The sequence below is a fragment of the Aquarana catesbeiana genome, linkage group LG08 (assembly GCF_042186555.1).
Source record: "Aquarana catesbeiana isolate 2022-GZ linkage group LG08, ASM4218655v1, whole genome shotgun sequence".
Lineage (NCBI taxonomy): Eukaryota > Metazoa > Chordata > Amphibia > Anura > Ranidae > Aquarana > Aquarana catesbeiana.
The window spans coordinates 191,532,606-191,541,940 of NC_133331.1; the positions used below are offsets into that span (position 1 = coordinate 191,532,606).

At 39.0% G+C, this 9,335-nt stretch overlaps 1 long non-coding RNA gene across 1 annotated transcript; it reads left to right on the top strand.

The window, feature by feature from the left end:
• The first annotated feature begins 3,551 nt into the window (after nt 1–3,551).
• LOC141106191 (uncharacterized) lies at nt 3,552–6,264 on the top strand. The gene is made up of 3 exons (XR_012235688.1): nt 3,552–3,710; nt 4,396–4,518; nt 6,028–6,264. It is a non-coding gene; the product is annotated as an uncharacterized lncRNA (long non-coding RNA).
• The last annotated feature ends 3,071 nt before the right edge of the window (nt 6,265–9,335 follow it).

A 9,335-nucleotide genomic window follows, 5' to 3' on the forward strand; every position in this document is an offset into this window, starting at 1 on the left:
ACTAAGACTGGGATGCCATTAAGGTTCATGTGCTTGTAAAGGCAGGTGTTTCAATACTTTTACATCGTACATCTCTTTCTACATGTGAACGTGGATACATTTATATGGGAATACTAGTGGCATGTATGTGGAATTTACATTTTATTTTCCCTATAAATGCCATAAATACTCTCCCACAGTATAATGATTACCATATCTTCCTTCTTAATTGTGTTATTAGTCGATTGACTCATTTCTAAGAATAGTTAGATAAGGCAGCATATTTTACCCGCCTTAGGTGTGAGGCTTGTTATCTTCATACCTTCGCCCAGTCTGACCTGATATTTGCATTAGTTCCTATTTTATTGTATTCTTTTTTTCTCATTCACTTCACTTGCTGCCATTTGTTTACTTTGATTTTTTTCCCATCATTTACTCCCACTCTAGTTTTTGTTATCAGTTGTGCTTCAGATTTGTTTATCTTGAAAATGGAGCCTTCTTCTATAAGGCTACATTCACACCTGAGCATTTTTTTAGGTGTTTTGTGGAGCATTTGTATGTGTGTTTGTGAGCGGTTTTGTACAGCGGTTTTGAACTTTGGCATTTTTTAATTAGCCAGTAGAGAAAAATATATTCAGTTTAATCATTTGTTGCTATATTTTTAGCTTATTCATCCACTTTTATTTATTATTTATTAATTTACTTTTTTTTGTAAAGGGTTAATGGTTAAAGACTAGAGTTAGGGGTTTATTTATTTATTGTTTATTTTTGTTAGGTTAGAGGTTAGGGTTAGGGGTTAGAGGTTAATATTAGGGTTTAAGATTAGGGGTTAATATTAGGGTTAGGGGTTAGGATTAGAGTTGGGGGTTAATAGGAATAGGGGTTAGGGTTTAGGATTAGAGTTATGGGTTGGGTTTTTGTTATTTATTTTACTTATTTATTTTGTTGTTTATTATTTAGTTATAATTATTATTATTTATGTATGTATTTTATTATTTATTTGTTATACATTTTTTTAATTAAATGGTTGCATTTGCGTAGAAAAATGCTCAAAAACGCACAACAACACACACTAAAATGCTAGAATTGAGCGTTTTCATGCATTTCTATGCAACAAAAAATGCTCAAAAAATGCACCAATTTTCCCAATTCAAGCTACATAAAAAGCTCCAGAACATTTTTGAGCTTTAGATGTTTGACTTCAGGTGGCTTGGAGTGGAGATGTGAAACCATCTCCATGGAGAATATTGGGATTTTTTCCTTCTCCAGCATTTTGGAGCTTCGAGCTTCAAGCTACAAAACACTGAGGTGTGAATAATGCTCGCTGCCAGGGTTTGTCTTTCTTCGAGCATGCTGTGAATGAGCATGTAAAAAGTCAGAAATCATTTTAGATATATAACTTATTGACCGCGTACTAGTTCCAGGTCAGAGACTCATTGAACTGAAGCCAAAACAGCACTAGGACATCCAGGTAACTGATCTTTTTAGAGGGAAATGGCAGAAATGGAGTCTACATAATACTCTAATGACCGATTCCATTCACAAAAGTGTAATTCATGTGGTATTTTTTTGCTACCATTTGCCTTTTTTTTTTTTGTAAAAAGCATCTTTCAGTTCACCAAAAGCTTTACTGCTTGCATCAGTTGAGTTTCTCACTAATATGTTACTTTTTTAAGCTTTGATGAATTTTGCATGTAAAAATTGATTCAGAAAGATAATCATTCCTTTAAATACTGTTAGCTTCAAGCTGTTAATAACTGTGATTTCCAGTGAGGTGACTGGTGGAAGGGGGCAGATTCCAACAGCTAGTATGGAAGTAGCTGAAGCATCAGCAGCTTATGAAATTCAGAGTTAAACGTTCCACCCTGTCAGAAGATGTAGCTGATGTTGTGGCGGATACACCACAGGGATTTTAGGGAGATTAAATAGATGCAACAACTGAGGAACAAGTAGGAGGAGAAATCTGGGTCTTTTGCTTTTGACATGTTTCATTTAGGGCTGTTTCCACTGAGCTTTATGGTACAATGTCATCTGCTTCTGCATGTGTATAATACCCAAATAGAAGTACTCCTTCCACAGCTTGTGTGTTGCAGGCAAGTGCTGCAGACCATGATGGTGCAACAGACAATAAAAAAGGCTCACATTGCAGAGACCAGTAGACTAGCTTTGAAAATAGCAGCCTCTACATGTGGGGTATTGCCACCAGATGGATTTAGACATATACTACCTGCTGCTTTTCTCAAAGTCTCATCCACTCCACTCTATGGTATCCACAGATGGTCTACCACCTCATCATTCACCTCCTCTCAATCAATGGAATCTACTTCATAGTAAACTCCAGTTGCTGGAACTCATTACTCTGTTGCCGCCTGCTGCCCGATGTCCCCTACCTGAAGTGCTGCTTGCCCCCAACCCTACTGGTCATTCTGTTGTCTTCCTTGATTCCTTTATTCTTCTAGTAGCAAGTCCAAAATGATGCAATCAAAAAATTCTGGCATCTCCTCATAGCCAGTTTGCAAGGCTATAAAGGGGTTAGTGGAGAAGAAGGAGGATGATGAGGAAGAAGACACATTAGCTGGAAGTTAACTAGCTGCTCTGCACCTTGGGAGGAAAATGGGGAAAGCTTTGTTGTCAGCTATTCAACTACCTTTTGTGCAAGCTGTGGCTGTATTGTTCAGCCACTGGGTTACAGGAAACATAGACAAGTCCTGCCTCTCGATTATGTGGTTTGACAATAGAACTGTATTCCGCAGGACCTCTTCTCCCTTCACTACCTTTGCTTATCACTTTGGACCTACCTACTACCTCCACAAACAGCACCTCTGCTTCTCATATTAGTCCTAAGGAGGACTGTTGAGTCTATGGAACTGTACACATTGATTTGAAGTAAACCACACTGCAATACAGTTTATTAGCACAGTATTGCAAAGTATAGCATAGGGTGTGCCCTGCTTCTGGGGACAGACCCCTCACAATGTGGACTGTCCCTTAGAAGAATGGTAACCTTATGTTGGGGTGGTAGATTGGAGGTTTGGTATTTATGATGGTAGTTTTTACTGTGTATGTTGCCTTGATAAAGCTAAGCTGAAACGCCGGTCAGCAAAACATCAGCAAAAAATATCAAGTGCTTCCCCATTGATCCCTTACATTTAATATATGTGAGTGCATCCAGGACTGTTCTCAGACATATGTGTGGGATCTACGAATGGCTATATATTAGTGAAATACTAAGACAGTCTTTAGAACAATAATACGAACTAATTATAGACCAAGGAATGGGTGAAATAAAAATATGGATAAAAGATTTTATTTGAGGCATTTAGTCACAATGACTAAACATTACACACAGTATCTGTAAATATAGAGGACACTATGTCTGTATTCATTATTGTTTTTTTTAATATTTATCCATGCACAGGAAGATTTATTCGATAGCACATCCTTGTACTAGGGATATAATTTGCATTACAAACTACACCAAAATACGCCTTGCCTTGAAGGTATGCAAATTATAGACATTAAATTACACTTAGGCAATCAATTAGGCATTCTATTGGCTCATTCATAGGTCTGAAGTATTGCATAACTATAAGAGAATTAGCATCCGTTTTGTATATAAACACCATCCTTTGCTGTATGAGGTATTGTGATTTGTTTCATCTTGTTCAGCAGACAAACGTCTTTAACCGACACAACAACAATGGCATCAAAGGGTGGACAATACAAAAATCGTAAGTCTTTTTTCAAACTGTATTACAGAAGTTTAGTATCATATCTATGCTGTAGAAAAAGTAGAACTAAGCTGGAATTGTTTGATAATTTTTTATTAACATTATGCTGTAACAAAATTACATTGTTGTTTTATACATTTGCTCTGTTGATATCACGTAGGTGTATTAACAAGTGTGTGCAGGCAGTGGTCATTTTTTTGTTCAAATGTATAAGTCAGTATTTAATATCCATTCAAGTTAGTTTATGTTTAACAAATTGGTCTTTTTTTTTGCTTAAATTATTGAGAAAGGAAGAAAGCATAACTACATTGATTTATTTATTCTTCAGTCACTGAACTGCAGCACCAGTTCATGTTAGTTGAGGAATAGCAGATACAATTAGGCTGCGATGGCGCAATTGTAAATACAAATCCTTTTTTGTCCCAAGCTTTAAATAATTGCTTTTACAGAGAAAAATCAAATGAAATTCATGAATTCATAAATTATTACAGGTGTTGATATAATGCTGTCATTTTACATAGAACTTTACAATTATATATTCACATAGGTCTCTGTCTTCACAAATTGAGGAAATGGCTTGTGTAAACATTTAGTTAAATATTCTTGAATGTCTTGAACAATCATCCTATAGTAAAATATATATGTCCTTGTCTGGCAGATTACCATAACATCTTTTACTTTTTAGCATGCAATCCTCCAGCCCCTGTATGTCAGGACCAAACATCCAAATGCCCACAACCATGCGTACCTCCGGCTCCTATATGTCAGGATACAACACCTGTATGCCCAGACCCATGCCAAATCCAAGGTATGTAATGTAACTGCACTTTATTGTAAACCAATTACATGACCTTTTGTAGAAAAATTCTACAGTGTAAGCAAATTTCTATGTATAATGGTTAAACAAAACCAGAGTTGCTAGGGTTCTAGTAGCTTTTTATGTCAATAGAAAAAAAGCACTTCAACCAACACTGCGACAAACCTGGGAACATGCAGAATTGTAAAACAAAAAAAAAAGACTATTTAAATTATAATACACAATGGAGTTGATTGAAGAAAAATAGGCCTTCCACTTTTCAAGGGAAGTTGTAAGAAAACTTGCCCTGGGGCTCAGTGAAGGCGATGAAAATATACTTTGCAAATAAAAGTCAATCGCATGCAAGGAAAATAAAACAGCAGCCATAAAGGCTGGTATACACGGACCAAACACCGGCAGGTTCATCAAGGACCGGCCGTATATCATTCTGCGTGTACTGCTGTCTGTTCAACAGGAGCTAGTCTAACGACCAGCTTCTGTCGAAAGGACCTGCTGAATAACAAGCATTCTATCATCGCTGGCAGCCTATGGCTGCAGCAGTGATCTGTGCATTCTGACGGGGGGCGGTCCCTGCTGTCAGGATACAATAAACTAGCTAGGGAGATCCCTGCATTCACATCACTTGGGTGGATGTGGGGATCTGTAAGTTATTTTTTGTTCAACCCGCTGGTTAAACGAAAAAAAAAGAACTTCCTGCCTATGCCCAGTTTTATATTTGCACATGAGTAGTTGATGAAAGTCAGCAGAGCTTCACCTCATTCACAAAGTCCTTTGCAAAGTGTGTTGTCTATTTGCTTTTCATAAATGAACCCCAATATGTATGCAATTGCATCCACAAGGTGACTAAAATGGGCAAAAATTTTATGATTTAACAGCAAATGTAACAATAGCCAGTATGTTCTCCTATTTATGTTTGTTGGATATTTGGAATAAGCTGAACCATAGGTTATTTTTTTACATGCAAATTAATGAATAACCATATCTTGTTAAATTCAATTCTAGTATAAGCGGTTCTTCAACCAAAATTCACTCATTTTCCATTAACATTTGTGAATTGTGGATGTAAGTTGCAGTAATCTTGGGTGAAAAAATGGATAAACAGACCCCTAAGTACTTTGCTTATTAAAAAATCAAAGTAACAAGCTTCAGGGAGGTTATAGAAATAATCAGAAAGATGCATACTGTTTGAACATTTATCATACACATTACACATTTTAGAGTTTAGAAAAGGCCTGGATGAATAGCCTAAAAAGGCCAGACCAAAGACCTACGGCCTGACAAAAGCAAGCATTTGGGACAAGATATGGTTTAGTAATGAAAGCTACTGTTCCTTGAAATTGTTTATCACTCAACTGTTACTTCTTTGAAAATAAAGATTCTTAGTCCAATACGTTAGCTGTGAGAATGTTGTCCAAACCATAGGTGCCTTGCTACAGCTTCAAAATGTTACTTACAGCTACATGTCCAGTACTAATGAAGATGTGTTCACTTCTTTTCTAGATCCATGCGTTGTGGTTAATCCCTGCCAGACACAGGGCAAAGGGCTTGGAGTCAAGAAATGAAGGGAATGAAAATTCTTTCATATGAGTAAACCTATCTATTTACAAATGAAATAAAATATTACAGTTTATCCAGCTGCTTCTCTCTGTTATCTTATCTATGTGAAGTGGAAACACTTCCAAACTCATGTTTAATTGTCCTAGCTGAGTAAATAAATGTGTTATCTTGATTAATTCATATCTGTGTCTTTGTATTATTATTACCTAGATTTAGAACATAACATCTGAAAATGTAACCTGGGTTTTATTGTAGTTGTTTTTAGAGAAAGTGCAGATAATTGTTTTTTTTTTTTTTTTAATTAGTGTTGGATAACATAGGGAAGAATTAAAACCTGTGTTAGAATTTTACTTCTTCATAGAGGTTTTACTTCTTTAGAGAGTTTTGTTTCATAGGTACTCTCCTGGTCATACTATTTTCACCAGAATGGAAGTGAGGGAAAGTCTGCAATGGGGACGCAGACCGCAAGAAAAACTGATGGGGGTTTATTATTCACCTATTTTTCCAAAAAGACACTTCTTCTTGGGTAACTAGGACAGTAAGTGAGGGGAAATCTCTCTAATGGATTTCTCACAACCAGATCACACTATAGCCCCATACACATGGGCCGAATATCCGGGTACATTTGGCCCGTGTGTCAACAGCCAGTCCGACAGAAGCCGGCCAAACATCCGGGCTTCTGTCGAAGATGCATGACCGAAAAGGTCTGCTGATTGGCATCCAATCAGCACTCTCAGCCAATGGCTGCAAGCGCTGACTGGAGTGTTCTGGCGGGGGGGGGGGGTCTCCCCCTGTCAGAACACAATGGGGTTGATTTACTAAAACTGGAGAGTGCAAAATCTGGTGCAGCTGTGCATATAAACCAATCAGCATCCGGGTTTTTTGTCAAACCTTAACTGAACAAGCTGAAGTTAGAAGCTGATTGGCTACCATGCACAGTTGCACCAGATTTTGCACTCTCCGGTTTTAGTGAATCATCCCCAATATCTCAGCGGGGAGATCGCTGTACTAACATTGGATTGTACATGTTCTACTCCTGAGCTCCTGAGTTTTGTTTTGGGCGTCAAAACGAAAAACAAAAACAAAAAATGATAGTGTGTACTAGGCTTATGGCTGACCTTAATGTTTCAGCTCCTAAAGGGCATTTAAAAACCATTCAGGAATGGAAAACATTTGAACTATGAGTGATTATTCAATTTGACACAAAAGATAATGGGCTGAATTAAAATCTAGTACACACAGGGTGAACGTAAAAGAAACTCATAGGGGTTGATTTACTAAAGGCAAATGGACTTTGCACTTTGCAAAGTGCAGTTGCACCCTGCAAGAGCAATTGCTCCAGAGCTTAGTAAATGAGCAGAAGCTCTGCTGACTTCCGTCATCCAATCATTTGCAAGCAAAAATTCCGCTCTTTCTATTTTCCTTGCACATGATTGTGTATTCTTTGCAAAGTGAATCTTTACCTCACTTACTAAGCTCTGGAGCAACTGCTCTTGCAGAGTGCAACTGCACTTTGCAAAGTGCACAGTCTATTTGCCTTTAGTAAATCAACCCCATAGTGTTTACCAGGCATTAGACCCAAGTTTTCCTAATCATTATCCATCAGTTTTACCATCCCCTTTGAGACTGCTTCCTCCCCCAGTCCATAGCTCTCTCTATCTTATCTCACTAACTATCCTAGTTTTATCTTCATTGCTGTGTATGTTTGTTTGTGTCTTTTCTTTTTTTTGTTTTTTTTGTCTTACTTCAACATTCTGCTAAAACTTTCTGTATTAGTACTGCTTGGATCTTAAAGAAGGGGACATATCCCAGAAGCTTGTCCTGAAAAATTGTATGTTAGTTCAAATATAATTTAAAAAAAATCACTGACAGTACTTAATTGTTTCTGTTGGATATCCGTAAAAACCTGACAAGGGGTTACATCCTTCTCTCTTTCCTAAAAAATAAAATAAAAAAAGGCTTTGGATGGACATACACTTTAATCACTACAGAGAGTATTGCTTATTGTTAGATACTCCTGACCCCTACACCAGTGGCGGCTGGTATTTTTCTGTTGGGGGGGCGGTAAATAATTGAACCCCCCCGTGGCAACTCAAACCCCCCACCCCCCGCTGTCTGCCAGTCGGTCCAACGGCAATTACCCCATCTAGACGGCGGGCATGAGGCATAGGCGGGTATCCGAGGAGCAGCGGTGGGGATCAGGCATCCAAGGAGCAACGGCGGGGATCAGGCATCTGAGGAGCGGCAGCGGGGATCGGGCATCCAGACATCGGCACTAGGCATCAAGGCATCGGCCAGCGGCTCTTCTCCTCCTCGCTTCCGGCGTGCATCTCCTCCCCTCCTCCTAGGCTTCCAATAGGATCGCCTGTCCTTTCAGCCAATCTGGTGACGGGTATCAAACCCGCTTCCTGTTTGGCCGGGAGGAGGATCAATTTTGCAACAGCAATTATTCATTCGCTGTTGCAAAACACCTGGGTGGGCTTTGGTTGCACTCTCTGCGTCCTGAGCCCACCCTATTTTGAAGTCTATAAGAGCCTCTGGCTCTAATCAGGTGCTTAAAAAAAATACCTGGCCGCTGTAATTCATGCGCCCGGTGCCCTGAAAGGGGCTGGACGTATGAATAGGGGGTGGCCACGGCAGCCATGGATAGATCCATGCTATGCATGAATCTATCCATTGCATATAGGGGTGGCCTGGAGATATGGAGCAGCTCCCGGGAGCCCCTAATGGACGAGCTGCCTCTGCCTTAGACTCTGGGGTTGATTTACTAAAGGCCAATAGACTGTGCACCTTGGAAAGTGTAATTGCACTGCAGTTGCTCCAGAGCTTAGTAAATGAGGTAAAGCTTCACTTTGCAAAGAATACCCAATCACATGCAAAGAAAATAAAAAAAACAGCATTTTTGCTTGCACATGATTGGTTGATGAAAGTCAGCTGAGCCTCTGCTCATTTACTAAACTCTGGAGCAACTGCTCTTGCCGTGTGCAACTGCACTTTCCATAGTGCACAGTCTTTTTGCCTTTAGTAAATCAACCCCTCTGTGTTATGTACCACTGACCCATTTACCCTTGAACTCTGTGCATTATACACTCTTGACCCTTGTACATGATGAATTACACACACATGACCCCTGCACTCTGTGCATTACACACTCTGACCTATTGCATTTTGTAAGTTATATATGCATGTCCTTTACAATCTGTGCATTGCAAACTCTTGACCCCTCAATCTGTGGGGTTGATTGACTAAAG